Below are 20,615 nucleotides of genomic sequence, written 5' to 3' on the forward strand. Positions count from 1 at the left end.
CTTTTAATGGGTCGTTCGCATCGGCGCTGCCGGCAAATGATGCAGTGGTTTAAAGACAACTTTATTGTATTACTTCGCCGTAAATGACTGCAATGTGTGTTTATTGGCCTCTTCTCTGATTTTATTAACTTTTGAGTGAAATGTGTTTTAAATTTATATGTAGACTAGCTTTTGCCCGTGGCTTCGCTCGCGTTAAGAAGTATTATTATATGTATACAATCTTTCATACTCTATTTTATCCCTTTAGGGGTGGAATTTATCAAAATATTTTCTTAGCGGATGCCTACGTCATTGCATCTACCTACATGCCAAATTTCAGCCCGATCCGTCCAGTGGTTTGGGCTGTGCGTTGATAGATCGTAGTTGACCTTTGAGTTATATATATTTAGATGACCTATAGTTAAATATCGCAGCGAGATGGAATATTTTGTACTTATTTCTTTTGTTAATATGTGTTTAATACTATAACTTAATTCAAAATTCAAAATTCAAAAATCTTTATTAATTTCTCCCACAATACAAAAAACACATATACAGTCATTATGATGCTTGTTAAAAATTATAGTAGGAGACTGGTGCCCTAACTAGGTTGCCCTGTGTTAAGGGGTCACCAGGCCCCCCCTCAGAAGGTATTATTGAATCGTGTCTAACATCATTTATATTTTAGAGGTAAGTCACTAGTTGTGAGAGCATCTTCTAATGATATCTAATCATAAATTGTGTGTGTGTGTGTGCGCGTGTGTGTGTACTTGTGTGTGTTTGTGTGTGTGTGTGTGTGTTTGTGTGTGTGTGTGTGTGTGTGTGTGTGTGTGTGTGTGTGTGTGTGTGTGTGTGTGTGTGTGTGTGTGTGTGTGTGTGTGTGTGTGTGTGTGTGTGTGTGTGTGTGTGTGTGTGTGAAATTTAATTATTTTTCGATTAGTTGTATTAGTTACGTCAGACAACCGATTAACATATTTATCTCAAATATACACTGTTTTCTTTTATTCTGCACCCAATCCAGGTAAATATATCAGAGGAATCAAAGTCTGCCTTACTTTCTGGATGGCAGCCAATCGGACAACTTGATTTTTTGCAGCAGATAAGTCGAACAGAAAATACAAAATGGCTCTGCGAATTGAAAGTTAAAAGACCATCGCGGATTTTTGCTATGATCAATTTGTTTTATATTATTAAAAAGGGGATACTGGGAATAGACTTACATTCAAAATTTCACATTTTATATTAAGTTTTGAACCTCAATAGCTATGTCCACACTGTGCACTTTCATCTTCAATTTTTGTCATCAACTTTCATATTGGCGCATCGTCTGGGAACGCAACGCCAATATTGTCATTTTTGAAGTTTCGGATACGGTCAGAGGGCATGCGTCGCGGGCATGCCTCACGTTCGCTGTTGACTGCGCTATAACGCATGCCCTTTACGAACAGAAAAAGGCACAGTGTGGGCAAAGCTTTTGCCGTTTAGACTTTATTGTAGTTCAATAGTACTATTCTACGTACTATCACAGAAATGGATTAACCCATCAATCCCCAAGCGACAGCCGGTTGTCGCATAACAATTTTAAATCTATTGTGTCTACGATACCCATGATGGAGGTTCTACTATGCAGACAAGGATGACGTTGTTATAAAAACTTTTTGGAACGAAGTTCCTTATCGCGTGTTGCGAAAAAGTTGTAACGACACTTTTTGCTATAGTTGTATGCCGTGTGGCGTGCGCGTGTTTCTATGTCTGTCTGTCTCTCTCTCTCTCGTAAAAAGTAACTTCTTCCAACCGGAATCCGGATGTCCCTTGACATCTCTCAATTTTTTTTGGTTATATTGTCGCTTACTTTACAACTTATTACTTATTAACATTGGATTAACATAATCCAACCAAATCATAGTGTCTAAACACATTAGGCCGAAAACACGCGGCCGAAGTTCGGCATGATTACGTCAGCAATGCGCTACGCATACAATATAACGCGACGTAATTTCGGCACGGTGTGTCATCGGTAATTTAAAATACATTGCAGGCGTAATCTTGCCGAACTTCGGCCGAGTATCTTCGGCATGGTTTGTTTAGGACACATTGGTCTAAAAGCCAAAGTGCATAATATAACATTTTTAGTTGATTTTAAATTTAAAGGAAAAGTTTCCATGCAAAAAGTCTAAAATTAGCTCCCTATATTTTAAAGTCGATTAGTAGCGTCAGTGGCACGCACACATTTATGGCCACTGTAAATTGCCTAGCTCATGTGTATAAGAACAACAAGGGCGGTAAGTGGGCGCCACGCTGGGGCACTCAGGCGGACACTGCGCCACTGCGGCCCCACTTCCCGGAACCGGTGTCGATGAACGCGAAACATCGATACACTTTAATAAATAAAATTTGGTTTTCCCATCCCTAGCTCTTTGTTCTTGTGTGAGTCACGGGCTGTTTATATTATGCATTTGAATGTACTGAGTTGCGATTAATTTACAAAAGTTGGGGAATAAAGATCTTCCTTCCTTTTGGATTCGTTTTCTGGTCGACGTTTTACATTTAACCGCATCGTGACAAGGTGATGGGATGTATTTTTTTACTGTAAGTATGCTTATTCAACGTATAAATAATAAAATACACGTTTGTAGTAAAAAAGATGAGAACTTTTTGCAGCTTATACGAACTGCTATTCAATTTTCTTTCAACACTATTACCACTTATTACCTACAAAGTCCCAATCAGTAAATTACAATCAGCTAGACGACCTGAATTAGGTGATTGGTAGTAAGTTTGAAATGCTAACGAGTACTGGGTACTTAGTCAAATTGCATTCGACAGTTTTAAGGCAAATTTAAGTATAAAATGTGACGTGGGAGAGCCATGCTTCGGCACGAATGGGCCGGCTCGACCGGAGTAATAGCACGGGCTCACAAAAAACCGGCGTGAAACAGCGTTTGCGGTGTGTTTCGCCGAGTGAGTGAGTTTACCGAAGCCCCAATCCCCTGCCCTTTTCCCTTCCCTACCCTCTCCTATTTCCTTCCCTACCCTCCCCTTTTCCCTTTCCTACCCTATTACCCTATTCCTTCTTAAAAGGCCGGCAACGCACCTGCAGCTCTTCTGACGCTGCTAGTGTCCATGGGCGACGGAAGTTGCTTTCCATCAGGTGACCCGTTTGCTCGTTTGCGCCCTTATTTCATTAGAAATAAATTCGTTTAGGAGTAAACTAATCAAAGAACTTTATCTAGTTGTCAGTAATTTAATTGGTAGGCCTGTGCAGGCCTCATGTTCTACAAGTATTAATTTTGAACAGATTTACAAATAAAACATTTTTTTATTTTAATTAATTTCATTAATTCAGGTTAGTTACCGGCTTTATTTACCATCAACTGATCCATCAGCAAGTTTTCCCTACAAATATAGATAATAACTGCGTAGACGTAATAATAGATAGTTAAGTAACAAATAAGTTAACGGCACATCACAGTTTTATTGGCAAAGTTTTGATTATACCATTGTACGAATTTGCCGACGTAACGCGTAGTTTTTTTATAACTTATTGCTGTTTATTGTTGGAGAAATGTCCATAATCTTAAAATTAAATCATAAGGATACAATGTTTGAGTAGTGCTAACTCTGAAGTCTAGTGTCAATATACATTCTAAAAGTCTAAACGGCGAATCCAGATTCCAGGCCCAAAACTTCGTATAAAATGGCAAAATATTAATAAAATTCTATGTCTCTCTATTTGATTATAGTATAGCTTCACGCATTTATTAGGCCTTTATAGAGTGCTTATGAAATTGGTTACCAATTTGAAAAAAATATCTGGAAGTATTATACAATCCAGCTGGTTGGTTCCATCCGTATGGAATATTTTCTCTTGCTGCCGTCGAAATAAAAAATATGAGTTTTAAGGAATGTGCGCATAAAATCGGAGAAAAATCTATAAATTTATTTCTCCTCCGATTTTTAATCGTTTGAAAAACCAATAAAAGAAGAGACACTAGAGTCTAGTTGGATTCCGTTTTAGACCTCTACAACTGAACAAAATGTTATGTAAAAACTTGAACACGAACAATTAACGGTGTTCGCAGATTTGGCACCGGGCCGCGGCTCGAGCGGCTCCTCAGCCTTAATGAAGGCGCGGGAGAGCCTCCGCCCGCCCGCCCTCCAGCATGTGCAATCGTTTGCGAACTTACACGGCAAGTGTAAAACTCAATATTTAGTTCTAAAGTTATCGGACGCAGACAATTAGTGGCAAATGAATATTTTCGGCACTTAGCGACAATAATTACTTATTGCATTCTCTCGTGTCTTTGTAAACATATTGATATTCAAGAATTAATTACTGTCACAATATGCTGGAAATTCTCCAGCATATTGTGACAAATTATATAATAGAAAGTACTGAGTCGTGTTCAAAGTCGCAGGGCTGAGCTAGCTCGTGATAATTCTGTTTAGTTTAGTAAGCGAGCGCGGCGGAGCGAATTGAAAACAAGATAACGGATAATGTTTGTCCCATTATAGTCTGCTGCTGAATATAGATCTTGCTAATGAACGTTCAAATTGGCCATTCCAAGACTTGTTTGTTCATGACTTTGGAACTATTTAAAATTCCGACGCAGTTCTTCTAGATAACGTAAAGCCGCAAAGCGCCAATTTGCGTGTTGTTCTCGCCAGATCTAATAGGTCCCTTTTGTAGTCCGCAACGTAAATAAATTTAAAAAGATTAGGGCTGGCGTAGACAGACATAATACTCCGAAATACAATATGTTTGAATTTTTAAAATATTCAAATCTGTCGTCGTAATCTTTAACCGAAGCGGTTAGCTTCGATATAAACTCCAATCGGAAAAATCGCATGCAATAAAAATGCATTACTGTAATAAGCCCGGTAGTTTCCTCGTTGATAAATTCTTTTGAAGATAATAAAGCGCCCGCCGTATGGAAAACATTTCCAATTGAAATGTCGTTGTACAATAATTGTCGGTTATTACCGTCGCTCGGGGTAAAAGCCCATTTCCACGAATGTGCCGGCCGGCGGCCCGCACGGCGCCAGACTTGACTCATATAGTCTAGAAACAAGGGCAATTTAACTTTCAACTACATCATTCCATTTCAGTTCGACAAAAATAGATAAACTTTTATTATTACTTTGATTTAATTGGATGCAATATGGCCGAAACTTTCGGCATTTGTGTTAGCGATCGTCCGCGCGTTTGCAATTTCAAACTGAAATGTATTTTTTGCAATCAAGCTTTTTATGAATTTTATACTTATTTTCTAATTCATATTAATTAAAGATAATAATATCATCATATTTAAGTTAATACGAATTTTGAAATAGAGTAAGTAAGTATAAAATTATTGAACTAACAACTTGTACAGAAACCCAAACATCGTAAACTATTTACAACTAAAGCGAGTACACAAAATTATACAAATAGAAGACCTTGAAGACATAAAACTAGCCGGCACCCAAATAAGCAATGACCAATATTATCGATCACATTACGGGCCACATATAAAATGGAGTGTTAGGGCGAGACCTTTTATTCGTCTATTTTGTATTTGGGCGTTTCGCGTAGATTTTTCGTAGATGTCATTTTGTGCTAATGCCTGTTGTGGGGCGAGTCGCGTACGAATTGCCGCATTTGCTCCCCGGAGCGCCCCGGCCCGCCCCGGCCTCCCGCGCCGACCTTAAATCCTGTGTTTCGAATGAGCCAATGCATCTTAAGTGAGGGAATGTGACTTTAAATTGTTGTGACGAAATTGTGGAGGGCCGAATGTCGTGTTAACTTGCGATGTTTGAGTATTATTGAGGGACGCAAATTTTACATTTACTTTTGTACAATACGGATGGTTGTTGAATATTTTATGGAAAAACTTGTTTTATATTTTAGAATATGAGCCAGCAAGCTTAGCCAACGAAAAATACCGGTATAAGGACACTAGATAAATATAATTTCTTGTAGCAACTCATCCAGTCGTTGATTTACTGCTGACGTACGAGATCTATCCGTACGTCAGCAGTAAGTCAACGACTGAATACGAGATGCAATCTAGATTCTAATCTAGATTGTATCTCGTATTTATAATAATTATTACAGTTTTTAGAACTTACAAAACTAGAACAACTTTCACGCAAAATGCTATTTTTTATTTGCTAAGTGGCACGCAAATATACTTTGAATAATGTATTCATTGTTTTAGTTTAATTACTATGCCTCTTATAGAAACAATTAAATCAGTTCTTTCTATTCATCAAGCCTCATACGGTCACCGGTGACCGAGACAGAATAGAAAATCTATTGTGTCTCGTTTTTCCACGATCGAAGGGTTAAATTTACAATTTTATTCGTCTATTTTGTATTAGAGTAGATTTTTTATAGAAGTAATTTTGTGCTAATGTGGGGCGAGTCGCGACGAATCCTTAAATTTACAACTAAATAATTTAACAGGGAATTAATAGTTTAATATTTTACATAAATCTTATATTGTAGGCATATTAGTAGGTAACACAGGTCTAATAGGCCCTGAGTGCCGTAAGATTGCCGCGAGAGCGTTACGTCGCACTTGAGCATGCATAAAGCACTTCACGCTTTTATTACGTGCAATGAAAACCTTATTTAAAATTGCCGTAAAAGTGAAAAGTAGACTATGTTAATGTAAAGCTAGCCTTTGTGCTAATGCGGTCATAATAAATAATATCTCTTAGAGGCTAGGAACCTGTTTTGTTTTATATTCAATTAGCTTTTGATTGCCTTTTTAAGCATATAGAGGTGGATTTAAAAATATATGAATGCCTACGTCACAAGAAAAACGGCGTGTGTGAAATTTCTAGTTGCTAGCTCTATAATACAGGTTGTTAGGGTAAACACCGTTATCCTTAAAACCATCAAATGAGCCCGTCAAAATAAACAACTTTTTCTATGAGAACAAAGCTGGGAACTCAAAAAAATTCATACAAATAGCCGATCCGGGCAATGAGGGATTTTCATTTATATTTTAACAATCTTAACTATATGGCGTAAGGATAGACACTTCTAGATTTTCTATTGGTTCCTCATCGATCTGAAATTATCTGCAGGTTGGCATCACTGACTACCATTCTGACTACATATGGGTTGTGTTTCCAAAAAATATCAGTGTACTGTCGTATGACATAAATCAAAATATCTTAAACCTAAGCAATCATTGGCCTAAGCGATTAGGCCAGTACACTGGTAATAGTTTAGGAACACGCTGACATAATAAAAACTTGTCAAACTGAAACTTGACTGAAAGAGTTTTGGCGGGCATGTCACTTTCAAACTTCTTCTACTTTTTATTGTTGGTGTGGTTTTTATTATTTTTTCCCAAATTGTGTTTCTTGGGTTTTTGATATTCATTATTGGTAAAATATTAGCCATTAAATATCCGTTATCTTGTACAAGTGCAGGTAAGATGTTGTCAAAACCAAAATGTATAATTCCTGCGACATTCGGTGTGGATATTGGTAAATAGGGCTATTTCTTTCGTGAATTTAAGCTAAAAAATCGTTATATTAACTTTATTATCCTATTCATTGGAATATTATTGCGTCTTTTTCAAGTTGAAATGTATCAAGTTTTACATTCTTTTGCCCAGTTTTGTAGCAATTATTGATGGTATTCTCTGGTAGGAAAATCCCTCATTTGTATGGGAATGATATATTTACCGGTGTACGGACAAACCCTTCAGGTTTTTGTGACACCGAGTTTTGTTTTTGTAATGTCTTGCCTTTGTGAAGAAATAAATAAAAATGAAGACTTCATTTTTTTTAGTTTCCAGCATTGTTCTCATAGAAAAAGTTGTTCATTTTGACGAGCTTATTTGATTGTCTTAAGGATAACGGTGTTAGCCCTAACACTCAGTATTATATTATAGAGGTTTGGACTATATCGGTTAATCGGTTAACCAATCTTGAATTTATCTAATACAAAGTAAAAATGAAAATGAAGATACATTTTAAATTTCAGTTACGGTAGTTAGGAAGTGCGAGGTGAAAACAATTCTCGCAGGAACTCTCGCGCGTGGGAAATTCTCGCTGGCAATAGCCGTATCGATGCCCTCGGAATAATGTCTGCCACAATTGGAAAAGGCAATAACATAGTTAGGGCGGTGCGGGCACCTGAGACTAGGTGTTAATGCTGCGCCTCGACCTACATGCGGCCCGCCGCGCGCCGGCCCGACGCGACGGCCTGGACACGTCCGGCCGATAATTGCCGCATACGCAATTAGGGAAACGCTATTAGCCAAATGAAATTTCGTGCATGGAAGAGTTATAGCCACGATGACTGATTAAACTAACAAAAGGTTAATAAACATGACTCATTGGATCGTTAACGCGTTTGTTGCGAGCGCATCGCAGAACTGATTGATGTAACTGTGGCAATATAGATAGTTATCTCTCGATCCCACCAAAAAACATTTTCATGTAAAAATGTTGCCAAGATGAGAACATAATAATATTATAGTTCGTCGTGTCAAAATGTAGTAAGATCTCATGTAGAGCCACCTAACCTTACATACTCAGCCCTAAATCTAAAAACCTTAATTTTACACTAAAGCGCGGCAAAATATTTGATAATAATATAATGTGTCAGCCGCACGAGGAGAATCTAAAAACTCTACACATTAGTTAAAATCGGTGGCCTGGCCATTTATCATTTGTTACGGTATATTATTAAGTTCAAAGCCCTGACGAATAACAAAATGGCCAAGCCACCGATTTTGACTAATGTGTAGAGTTTTTAGATTCTTCTCGTGCGGCTGACACTTTTTTTTTTTATGAAATAAAGGGGCAAACGAGCAAACGGGTCACCTGATGGAAAGCAACAAAAATCCGTCGCCCATGGACACTCGCAGCATCAGAAGAGCTGCAAGTGCGTTGCCGGCCTTTTAAGAGGGAATAGGGTAATAGGGGAGGGTAGGGAAGGGAATAGTTGAGGGTAGGGAAGGGAATAGGGTAGGGGTTAGGGGATTGGGCCTCCGGTAAACTCACTCACTCGGCGAAACACAGCGCAATCGCTGTTTCACGCCGGTTTTCTGTGAGAACGTGGTGTTTATCCGGTCGAGCCGGCCCATTAGTGCCGAAGCATGGCTCTCCCACGTATAAATTTTAATATTATTATCAAATATTTTGCCGCACTTTAGTGTAAAATTAAGGTTTTTAGATTTAGGGCTGAGTATGTAAGGTTAGAAACTTGGCTCTACATGAGATCTCACTACTTTTTGAAACGACGAACTATAATATTATTATGTTCTCATCTTGGCAACATTTTTACATGAAAATGTCTTTTGGTGGGATTTCATTCCTTTTTGTAAGCTGGTTTACGTTTTTTTTCTTTTAGTTCATTTTTTAGGGTTCCGTACCCATAGGGTAAAAACGGGAGTCTATTACTGAGACTTCGATGTCTGTCTGTCTGTCTGTCTCCAAGCTGTATCTCAAGAACCGCTATAGCTAGACTTCTGAAATTTTCACAGATTGTGTATTTCTGGTGCCGCTATAACAACAAATACTAAAAACAAAATAAATGAAATATTAATTAAGGCGGACTCCCAAACATTAAGACACTTGAAAGTTTCACAAAATTCTCAATTATATTCGTACTTTAAAATTTGATAATAAAATTGAAATAAACTTCCTTTGGCTACCACACACATATACCCACATTGGTGACCCTCGACAGAACACGCCTCCTTCATCATAATCACTTCCCGCCCTTCTGCACCGCGCCAGCCAGCATTGCCTCATCGGGTACATCGTCCACTAGCCGCAATGTACCGCGGCCTGGACGACTCCGCACCGGCATCATCGGGCTTTCTCACTACAGCGACCGGTCAGCAAGCAGAGCACACCTCTCCTGGTCAGCACGTAGCATCGGCCCCGCACGGCAGCTATCCGACTCACTGGATCCCGTGCAGCAGCTTATCGTTCCGAGTCACTGGGACTCACTGCAACAGTTCCGACTCATTGTAGCTCACTGGCACCGGCGACTCAAGCGACAAGACTTCAAGATTCGACCTCCGGTCTTCGGGGGGGAGTGCTGTGGCGGTACCCACAATTCGCCTAACATTCCTGCATCGCGCTATCGAAGTTTTCTGAGCGCGTCAGTATATATACGATAGCTGAAATGTATCACGTGAGCTTCGGCCTGACCGGGCATACCACCTCGCTCGGTCGGAAGATCTTCCTTTGGCCACCACACACATATCCCACAAAGTCAATAAGTTTTTACAAAATACAGGTAGTAGTTTTAATGTCGTTGAAATTAAGGTCGAATTTCGACCATTGGGCGATCTCTAGTTATATCTTATTACGTACCGAGCACCTAGAGTAGACCGTATGTCTTTAAAGACAAATTATGACGGGCACCTAAAGTTTATTTTAAAGCTTAATGTCTTGCCGTTAAAAGATTTCACACAGTAACCGAAGAAGAAGCCCCCTCATCGATATTTCGTGAAGTTTAGTCCATGACCACCAACAATTAGGCCGGGCCAAGTCGCGCAGATATAAAACTTTATGTACGCGTATAAATTTGGATGTCGAGACATGTTTTACTGTGGGGTCGTAAAGTTCGGGTCGGAAAGAGCCGACATATTTATTAAATACAAACAAGCTCGTAAAGCCGATGCACGCGTCTTCGTGCCGTCGATGATGCCAACCGTTACCGATATCGAGGTACAAATTATTGTCGGTTATAGTTTTCAATATTCTAGGTCATTCGATACCATCTAGAAGTAGCGTCTATCGCTACTTCTAGATGGTATTCACCAAAACAGTATAAACTAAAACACATTTGGTTTAGCACCAGCTCTCAAAAGTAACCACCCCTTAAAAAGCTTTAAGTAGAAAATAGATATTCCATTCGCTCCAGGTACAAAAGTATTCTTTTAGTTGCCCATTCTAGCGTGTAATCTTTAAAACGGTACAACTCTCGAGGAATTTTGACGACGTGGCTCGGCGAAAGCTATTTCTGTGCTGTAACCCTATTTTATGTTAATTTCAAAATGTGTTTTGCAATTTTGCCTCGACATCGAAAAACAGAAATTACGGACATTAAAGTTATAACATATTTTCGAGATCTGTGTCGCTAAAATGACATTTAGCAATTCCTCACAATCAATTCAGCAAATTAATTGTCAAAACTGTCAAACTGACAAATGTCAAAATAGTACGAATTACTAGACATGAACTGCAAGAAGACTTGAATTTTGTGATTAAAAAAAATCATATTATGATTTATAGTATGATTCTCCAAAGCGACCATTTTAGCCCCGCTGTTTATCGGCAAATAATAAAAGTTGACATCCTGACATCTAGGCCTACTTATTTGTAATATCTTAATACTATTAATAACATTAAATAATGTGCATTTGTGTAAGTGGAAATACAATAAGTAATTAATAATATGTTGTGTAACATTGATCCTTAAAAAAAAGTATTAACTTAAAACTAAGTAATAAATTGTTATCTTAGAATGTTATGTAAGAGTAGTCATAAAATAATATACTAAAGTAGCTTTAAGAATAGTATAAAAACAGAACGTCTCTCTCAAACAGATAAACCTTATAGGTTTTTTGTATGGGAAACCTCAGTCATATTGTTTTATTGTAAAATTTTGTAATGTCTTGAATAAAAAAAAACCTAAACTTTAATTCACTATTCTCGCGATACAAAGATGAGAGCATGATGAACATAGTAGTTTCGCGTTGTGATAAAAGATGCAACATAACTTATCGAAATAGATACAACATTTTGTCAGATAGAATTCGAGTCTGGAAGTCATATTTTAAAGATATTTCGCTGCAGTCCTGTTTCTCGCATAGCTGCACAAAACGCTTGCAACAATAAAGCTAATCAGCTTATATGCTTCACTTATTTGGGGGAGTTATGAATTTGCAGTCATGTTATGCGCGGAAATTCTTTTGCCAATCACGACTCGATAAATTTTGTTATTAAATTCAATCCGTGAAAGGGTGGAGTATTTGCATTTTATGTACTACGATTTTATTATAGTTCCATTTTAGTACGTCTATTGTTCAGTCAGATTCGTAAAATTGATTGAACAAAGAATATCCGAGATGGTTTGTATATTTTCATTGCTTTGCTCTTAAAAACGGTATGAAATTTTTGTGGTTTACTCTTAAAAATGATATTAGATCTTGCTATTGGATTTCGTCGCAAAGAGTGGAAGAAGAAGAAAGAGCATTTGTAAGTACTCGTACCTACTCTACTGTACCAGTGTAGAGTGTAGACAGTAGACAGTGACTCACGCAACTTATCCAAAGGTTCGATAACGTTAAGCCCTCGGTACAATTAGCCTAGATCCAACTCTATCTAGATTGTAATCCGTTTAATCAAACAGGAACATCAATCGACGCAACTGTCTCTAAAACTGATGCAAATGGAATGATTTCATGACCTCAAAGCTAAAAATAAAGGCCCACTTGACAATATGTTTCTCAAAGAGCGGCCACAGGTAGTTGGCAGCATTCCAGGTCTTACCTGCGAAGACAGATATATTTCACATTAAGCTCTGCCCTGCTACAACAAAAACTTTAATGAAGGTCATATGTTACACAATTAAATTCTGAATGGAACACGTAACTGAAAAATAACGCTGTTTTCCGTGTGAAACTATTTCTGTTACGTGAGGGCAACCCAGGTTGGTTTTAGTTTTTGGCATTTAGTGTTCATCCATACTTATGGTAACAATTTTTAATAGGGTTTCCGTTGCAAAATTATAACCGTAATGAATTTGTAGATTATTAGTAGACACAACTAAACAAAAAATTGCTTTTAAAAGCAGCTACGAGTATCGCGTACTATCTTTCTGAAAAGTGAAAGCTAGTGTTGTAGGTGAAAATAATCGGCCAGGTGCGAGTGGGACTAGCGCACGAAGGGTACCGTACCATTATAGAGCAAAATTAGGGCAAAAATTGTATTTTGTATGGTAGCCCCCCTTAATTTTTATTTTATTTTCATATTATTATAAAATATTAAAGTTCACATAATTTAAGGTTTTGTGAAAAATTCAAGTACCTACTTGTAGCCATTATTGATAAAGAGCAAAAAAGGCTAAAAAAATCACGTTTGTTGTATGGGTGCCTCCCTTAAGTATTAATTTTATTTTGTTTTTAGTGTTTGTTGTTATAGCGGCAACAGGTAGATATACACAATCTGTGAAAATTTCAACTCTCTAGATATTACGGTTCATAAGTTACAGCCTGGAGACAGACAGACAGACAACGAAGTCTTAGCAATAGGGTCCCGTTTTTACCCTTTGGGTACGGAACCCTAAAAATATGGAGTCGGTGGGGTAATGCCGCTGTCAGGTATCGGTGAGCGGATTAAAACACTATTTTTATTGACGTTTGAGCCTCCTGTATCACGTCCATGTTTCCAATTATATCGAGGAAAATGTTTTAAGCTTTGTCCACGCGCCTGTTCGATAGATGGAACTCTCCAGCTGTTATTATTTCGGGATTGCCTTTTAAGCTTGCAGATTTCGTTACTAATGAATCACGCTACATTATCCGATGGTTTTTAACGAGAGGTTTATAGGTAATACAATTGGAATAAATAAAATTGTAACGTATTAATAACTAACCATTTCTATGCTTTTATAAGCAAAGATAGAATTTGTATTATAAGGCAATTTTCAATTGTTTCTTTAACTTTTGATTTAATGGGAACAATAGGATTTGATTACAAAGTTAGTTATATCAACAAAGTTTTCAACTTTTGTGCTCGCTCAGGGTTAAAATACATAGAATATATTTTTTGTTTGAGTGTACAACATGGTGTCAACTCTATATTTTATTACACTACACATTTGTTTTTACTAGAGCATTATATTTTATTTTCGTGCAATCATTTCGAATATTCTACTCCCGTCCCGTGTACCGTTTGAATAAAAATAAATTCTAAAATAAAAACACATAAATACAAATAAAAATACTTCCCTAACGGTCGGCGCGAGAGAAAGTAATCTCCGAAAACTCAGCATCGTATATTTTATTTAGGAGCGTATAAGGTTTGACGTGCTACATAGAACACGATGTCAGACAGACCTATAAAACTATAAATAATAAATATTCGTGGTCATAAAATTTTATGTGGGAGGTGCGCCGGCTTCACCGCGAACAGTCGGACTCATAAAAACCTGAAAACGTCATCCGTATCGACGGCAATCTGTTTTCATTGTCATGCAAAATCGCTCGTTTTCCATACCATGAATAAATTGTATGTACAACTAACTCACAGTCCCAGTCACACGCAATATCTAGTGACTTTATAACTCACTCAAATATAAAGTACTTAGATAATATCTAGAGCAACCTTGCCCAAAGTGGGCGATGACGCCCCCTTGTGTGCGCTGTAGGTCTGAAGAGGGCGGTGTGGGACCCAGAATAAAATCGGGGCGTTGTGTAGAGGCTTGGGGGGTGATTTATATCAGCAGGATGCATTTTAAATTGAAACTACGGGGGGCGGGGGCTAAAATATAATTTGTTCTTAAAGTCCTTCCACCTCTGATCTAGAGTTATTTTTTTATTTAGATATTTTGTTTGAAAAGAAGAAATTGATTAACTGTTATTTTTGTAACTTGAGAATCGTCGGAACGAACAAAAATGAGGAGTTAGTTCTCTTTCAACACAGTAATGGATAAATTAATACAATAATAAGTTTGTTTACACAGCAAATATGATATTATAATAATTGTTGCTTTGCTTATATTATAAAACATTCTTGCTAAAGATATTCTCTAGGCGAATTTCACATGTGACATCTTCGTGGGCGACTGTATTGGAATTGTGCTGCGGCACGGTCCGCTGCGCCGCGCCCTCAGCGGATACTAAATATAATATTATTTTGTAATAGATTTTCCTCCGTGAATCGGTTTACGTGGCTCTTGAAGTTTTAAAGAAAATTATAATAACAGAAGAAAGAAATGTCCGTAAAAATATTTTTAAGTGTAGCTTAAAAGCTACACTTAAAAATATTTTTTAAGTGTAGCTTTTATGTGTTTCTAGTTAAAACTAGAAACACATAAATTCACGGGTTTTGGGAATGAGACCTATCGGCTATCACATATTATCTTGCAATAACTTAGTTCTTATTTTAAACTCGAAACCATCAGTGTTAATATTATTCTATAACTATATAGGTATTATATTATTATATTTTAGCTATATACTAGCTATATAGCATAACACTGGCGGTCAATTTGCCAGACAATCAATTCGCTAGGTATTAAATGGTAATTCAGGCATTATGTGACCGGCTAATGCCGCTCTGTGCTGAGCGTGTAAGATAATGTCAGACCATATTGCCTGCATGTCCAATATGTGAATTATATTAGGCTATTCGGTATTCAGGATTCATATTCCTTCAATAAAATATGCTTCCGTGAAAATAGAAAATATCAATATCAGCGTTTCTTCCTCATTTCATTGAAAATTTCTGATAATCTATACATCTATACATATAAATAAAATTGGAGTGTCTGTTTGTAATATTGAAAGAAACATTTTTTACTATATGCATACGAATCTTTAATTATACGATATATACACCAAAACAACATTTTTTATAATTTTTGTCTGTAAGTATGTCTGTCTGTCTATCTGTTTGTTCCGGCTAATCTCTAAAACGGCTGGAGCTTTTTTTGGTAGATAGCTGATGTAGTAAGGTGTAACTTAGGCTACATTTTATTTTTATTTAAGTAATCATTTATTGTGCACAGACACGTTTACAAATAATATTTACACACAGTAAGACGACACAAAGGATCTGCTTATTTCTAATAGAAATCTCTTCCAGCAGCCCCACGGAGAGAGATTGGATTACCTTTTAACCGACTTCCAAAAAGGTGGAGGTTATATTTTCCTTTTTTCATATTTGTTAGCGGACTATCCATCTTTGTTATTTTATTATACTACTATATATGTTGACGCAGACAAAGTCGCGGGCAACAGCTAGTGTTAAAATAATCCAATGCTTGGGTTATCGCACCATGTCTCATTGACAAAGAAAAAACAAAAAGTTGAACATGGGAGGTCTAGCAACGCTTTTTGCATATTATGCATCTATGCAGAGCTATTCATACGAATTACGATCTCCCAAGGTTTTAAGGTTCTTAAAACCTTAAAACGTTACGCGAGTAAAAGCAAATTAAATAATGTAACCAACGAGAATTAAAGCAATAATTACGGAGAGAATAGTTGGAGCGTTTTATTAAAATGTACACAGTCTGCGTTAACCGAAGACATAACTAAGAAAAGTTTGGTTTCATTTTGTACTTCGCATTACAGTTGGCAGATCAAAATAAGATTTAAACACAAACTCTTTCCTTCACTTTAAATTCGCCGTTCCGTTAAAAGTTATACATTTATATATTGTAAAAGTTTTTCCATAAATTATTACTTAGCATTTCAGAAATTACTTCGAACTGAAAACTAATTAAAAGATCTTTTTGATTCCGAGTAATACAAGAGAAATAAGGAACTTGGACAGCCAAATTATTAAATTAAATAGCGTTTAATGCTTTATTTTAAGTGTTTTATTAGAATTAACCTACCCCGTGAGGAGAAATTTTCTAGGTGCGTATGTAACTTAATCTTAATCTTTAGTTCCCACTCAGTACTAAAACGTTTATGTCCACTATTGGGCTTCTTCGGGGGATGGAGTGAACTTAAATTGTTGGCATTTATGGTGAAGTTCATTCTGAGATGGCGCCGCAGCCACCACATAAAACGTGAAATACACGTAACGCGGCGCTGGGTGTAGTGACGTTTACTACGGCCTGGCCAGGCTTTACGGCCTTTGTGACCCGCAGAGTCTTGGACACCGCACCAAGATACTTTAGATCCGAAATACGAGCTACAAAACAAGCAAGTCATCCAGAATCTAGATGAGTAGAAGGGCGAGAACGTCAAAACCATCGAAAAATTCACACACATTTTCATGCTCAAAATTTTTGAGTAGGTAATAGCTGTAACATTCTAAATCCCTCAGAGGTAGCTCAGATCAAAGTTCAAACATTTACTGTTCTGGTACAAAAAGAAAAAACCAACGCAAGCATTTAACTATTGTAACCTAACTTGTAGACTACAATATGTAACACCTAGTAACAATCCATGTAAGTGGATTCCAACAATCCATGGATATATTTATCTGCAGAGGCATAATATCTGAAAAAAGGTAATTACAAAATATTCAAGACAGACGGAAGCGAGACCGGAAAAGGTGAAGGAGTCTTACGTTTTTGTGGCACCATGTTGTAGATTTCCGTACCCGGGCCGAGAGGGTCTCGGCGGAATTCTTTTGTTGTGGCGACTACGTTACTTTCCGTCTGTGGGATGTCTGTTCAAAATGAAATATTAATTATCCACATATTTCCCGTTTTTATTCATCTCATGTTTCTTAAAAATTTCCAATTTTTCAGTCAAAACACTAGAATTTATGAAAAATTCTTACTATAAGCAATAACTGTCTGTCTGTCTAGTTGAGAGGATTATCACAAAAAACTATAACCGATTTCAAATTTTTAAAGAACGTAGAAGCAACTCACACAAAATATTATTGTTACGAAAAATGGAATGTTTGATCTTTAAATGAATAATAATTATAATATGCGTACCTACTCCAGAGTCCAGGTGTACTACAAAAATGACTAATAGACTATCTTTAAAAATCAAACCTAAGAAATCTAACTCATGGAATGAATGTGTATTGTGTAAGCTGTTTAATGCTCTACGTAATTAAGTCTTAAATATTTAGCTACCTCACCAGGTTCTAGGAAAAAAGCATCCCTTCCGGGAGCCTTCATTTCACCGCTTATCCTAAATCTTTAAGGTCCTAGTACATTACTAATTATTATTTTGTGCTATTTGAATTGTACACCGTATGCGTTTCTTATTACTGTTACATTCGACTGAATGCGATAAAAACGATCAAAGTTAATACAATAGCTTCGCAGAAAGTTTCGATTATAGACTGCGAAATTGACTGCTGTAAAATAATATATTCGGATAACAATGCTCATTGGGTGCGCTGTAAATTAAATTAAAAATGTGACCGTAAAATTTACCTGCAAAAGTCGCATAACTGGGTGAAAACTCGCCCCGTCTCAACTCGCGTGGGATTCGGATCATAAATTTGGTAAAAAACAGAGCATTATACGGAGGAATAATTTAGAGAGATAAAATATGAATGTAATACGGAGTTCAGTCTTACCTAGCCGGAAAACTGTTCTATTGTTACTTAATTAACTTTTAGTGCGGTCTCTTTTTGCGAGAGGACGGCGAAACGAAAAGCTTAATTTTTCCTACATTAATGTACCTACCTACATTAACATACTGTATGACAACACGACGAGTTAAGGGCACCTCTAATTGCAAAGTTAGTAAGAAATATTTTAAGTTGTTAAGTAACTTTCTTTTTAAATATGTCTTCTAATAACAAATAATAGTTACAATTCAACTGTGTTTTTTTAAGAAATTCTTTTGTTTTTGGATAAAGATGCTTACTCAACTGACCTGACATAATTTCTTTATATACTCCAGCTCGCATTAATCTAAATTCTACATCCTTTAAAAAAGTTTGTAAAGAATCTATACGGCTGGGCGAGTTTTAAATCGGCGGGCTGTCGCGGCAGGGGGCGGGTGGTGACTCAAACTCCGGCTAATTAAATGAATGAAAACGAAACTCGGATGTTTTCATTCCATTTAGATGTCTATGCCCCCCAGTCCAGACACACTGTATCTCGGATGATTTAGGGGAACAGGCGAATTAATGCCCCCAACCGATTTCCCGTTTTTAATTGCTCAAAATCTTCTCGTCCTGCAATTACGCCCATTAATGGGAATACATATACTGTTTTCTTTCGTATTTTTGACAAGTACTTTTAATAAAATAATCATAATAATCCTCACGATCGATCTTTCGCTGAAAAAATTCCAACTATGAATGGTAAAATCCTATCAAATTTCTTTATTGCGCGCTGCAAAACTTTAAGCCCGGCAACGTTTACCGTCGACCGACCAGATTACGTTTAAAGTGTACCATTAAACTTTACGCGACCGGTGCAAGGCTTAAAGCGACAAATTACCGTTAATTAATATACACAAAGACACATTGAAATATCCATTTACATAATTTAACCTTTAAAATTATGCCGATCTCGTGTAGAATAAAGCTATCCGGGCCGGGGGGTCATTTACTACGATTATCTGCGGTGCGGCCATCGCGTCGTATGTTCGCTAACAAATGACTGCGCCTGGACCACAACGAGCCGATCAAAACTTTAATATTGCCATCAATATACATGGATCTCTTTAAGAACGGCTATTTAAAAGCGCCACTGTATTTTAAAGATATCAACAGCTTGACGCCGAATGTTCGAATATTCTTGTGTCTACTGTTTAAGACCATAATATTTACCATTTACAGACGCGTTAGGGCCGGGACACATAAACACGACACGACGTCGTATCGTGTTTTTGTGTCCCGGCCCTAAAGGCTCAAGTGTGATTAAGGGCCGAGACACATAAATTCTTAATTCTTGTGTCAGTGCCACAGTTGTTATTCAAAATTCAAAGATGACGGACACTATTGAAGTCGATTATTAAGGCCAGTCGAGCTGCGTCCCGTACTATGGGACAAAACAGGCAGGACGCGTCTAGTGCGGTCCATTTCTCGAAATTAACTGTGCATTGTATGGCGTCGCGCCGTGTATCGTGGCACGTTACGATGTCGCGACGTAGTTTTTTACGATGCTCGTCGTAGATTCCCACGACGCGACGTCGTATCGTGTTTATGTGTCCCGCCCCTAAGTTTGGCACAAAATATAATATTATATCAATAATATCTACTTAAAAGATTAGATTTACCAGAATATTATTAAGAAATTGATATTAAAACCCAATAATGTAAGTATTTGTAATTATTTGCATCAAACATAATAAGTATATTTTTTCCTCAATGAAATGTTTCCCTTTCAAAAATGTAAAAGATCAAAGAAAATAATCTCATTGCAAGAACGTAATACCCGACTCCGGAGCGACTTAGAAGTGAATGATTTTTATCTAAACAGCCTTGTAATGTTGATATCGGGCTTTATAAAGATATTAGAACAATGTTATTATTATTAGTTTACACTTTCTAGATTATCGGATGGCACATTTTGTAAATAACTAAGAATTTTAAGCCCATACTTTTTGGAAAATTATAAAGATTAATTAATTCTTATCTAAAGATTAATTTAAATCGGTAAGAGACGCAAGAAATTATGACATTTGTTATCACACCAATTGTAATCATCTGGAGCTATTCCGCCATTCTGTATTATTGCTGATTCGGAGAGCTGGTCAGCTAAGTGTTGTGCCCCGGGGATCCCCCTAAATTCCTACAATTTACGCAGTAAGGCACCCGTTAAGATTATAGAGTTATGTAACTACCCTTAGCCGAGATTCGTTTGTTACACTCCACATAAATTCACCCACTGACAAATGTTCTGTCTAGTACGAGCTCGAATTACCATCGCTCTACCAATATCGCTTGTTTAACACACTCTTAGCGTTTGATTTTCCAACATTTCGCACCTATTTCCTTCAGTTATT

At 37.1% G+C, this 20,615-nt stretch overlaps 1 long non-coding RNA gene across 1 annotated transcript; it reads left to right on the forward strand.

The window, feature by feature from the left end:
• The first annotated feature begins 558 nt into the window (after positions 1-558).
• Positions 559-18,414, forward strand: LOC121728422. The gene is made up of 3 exons (XR_006035799.1): positions 559-629; positions 8,465-8,467; positions 18,402-18,414. It is a non-coding gene; the product is annotated as an uncharacterized LOC121728422 (long non-coding RNA).
• The last annotated feature ends 2,201 nt before the right edge of the window (positions 18,415-20,615 follow it).

This window comes from Aricia agestis, chromosome 1, assembly GCF_905147365.1.
Source record: "Aricia agestis chromosome 1, ilAriAges1.1, whole genome shotgun sequence".
NCBI classification, from domain to species: domain Eukaryota; kingdom Metazoa; phylum Arthropoda; class Insecta; order Lepidoptera; family Lycaenidae; genus Aricia; species Aricia agestis.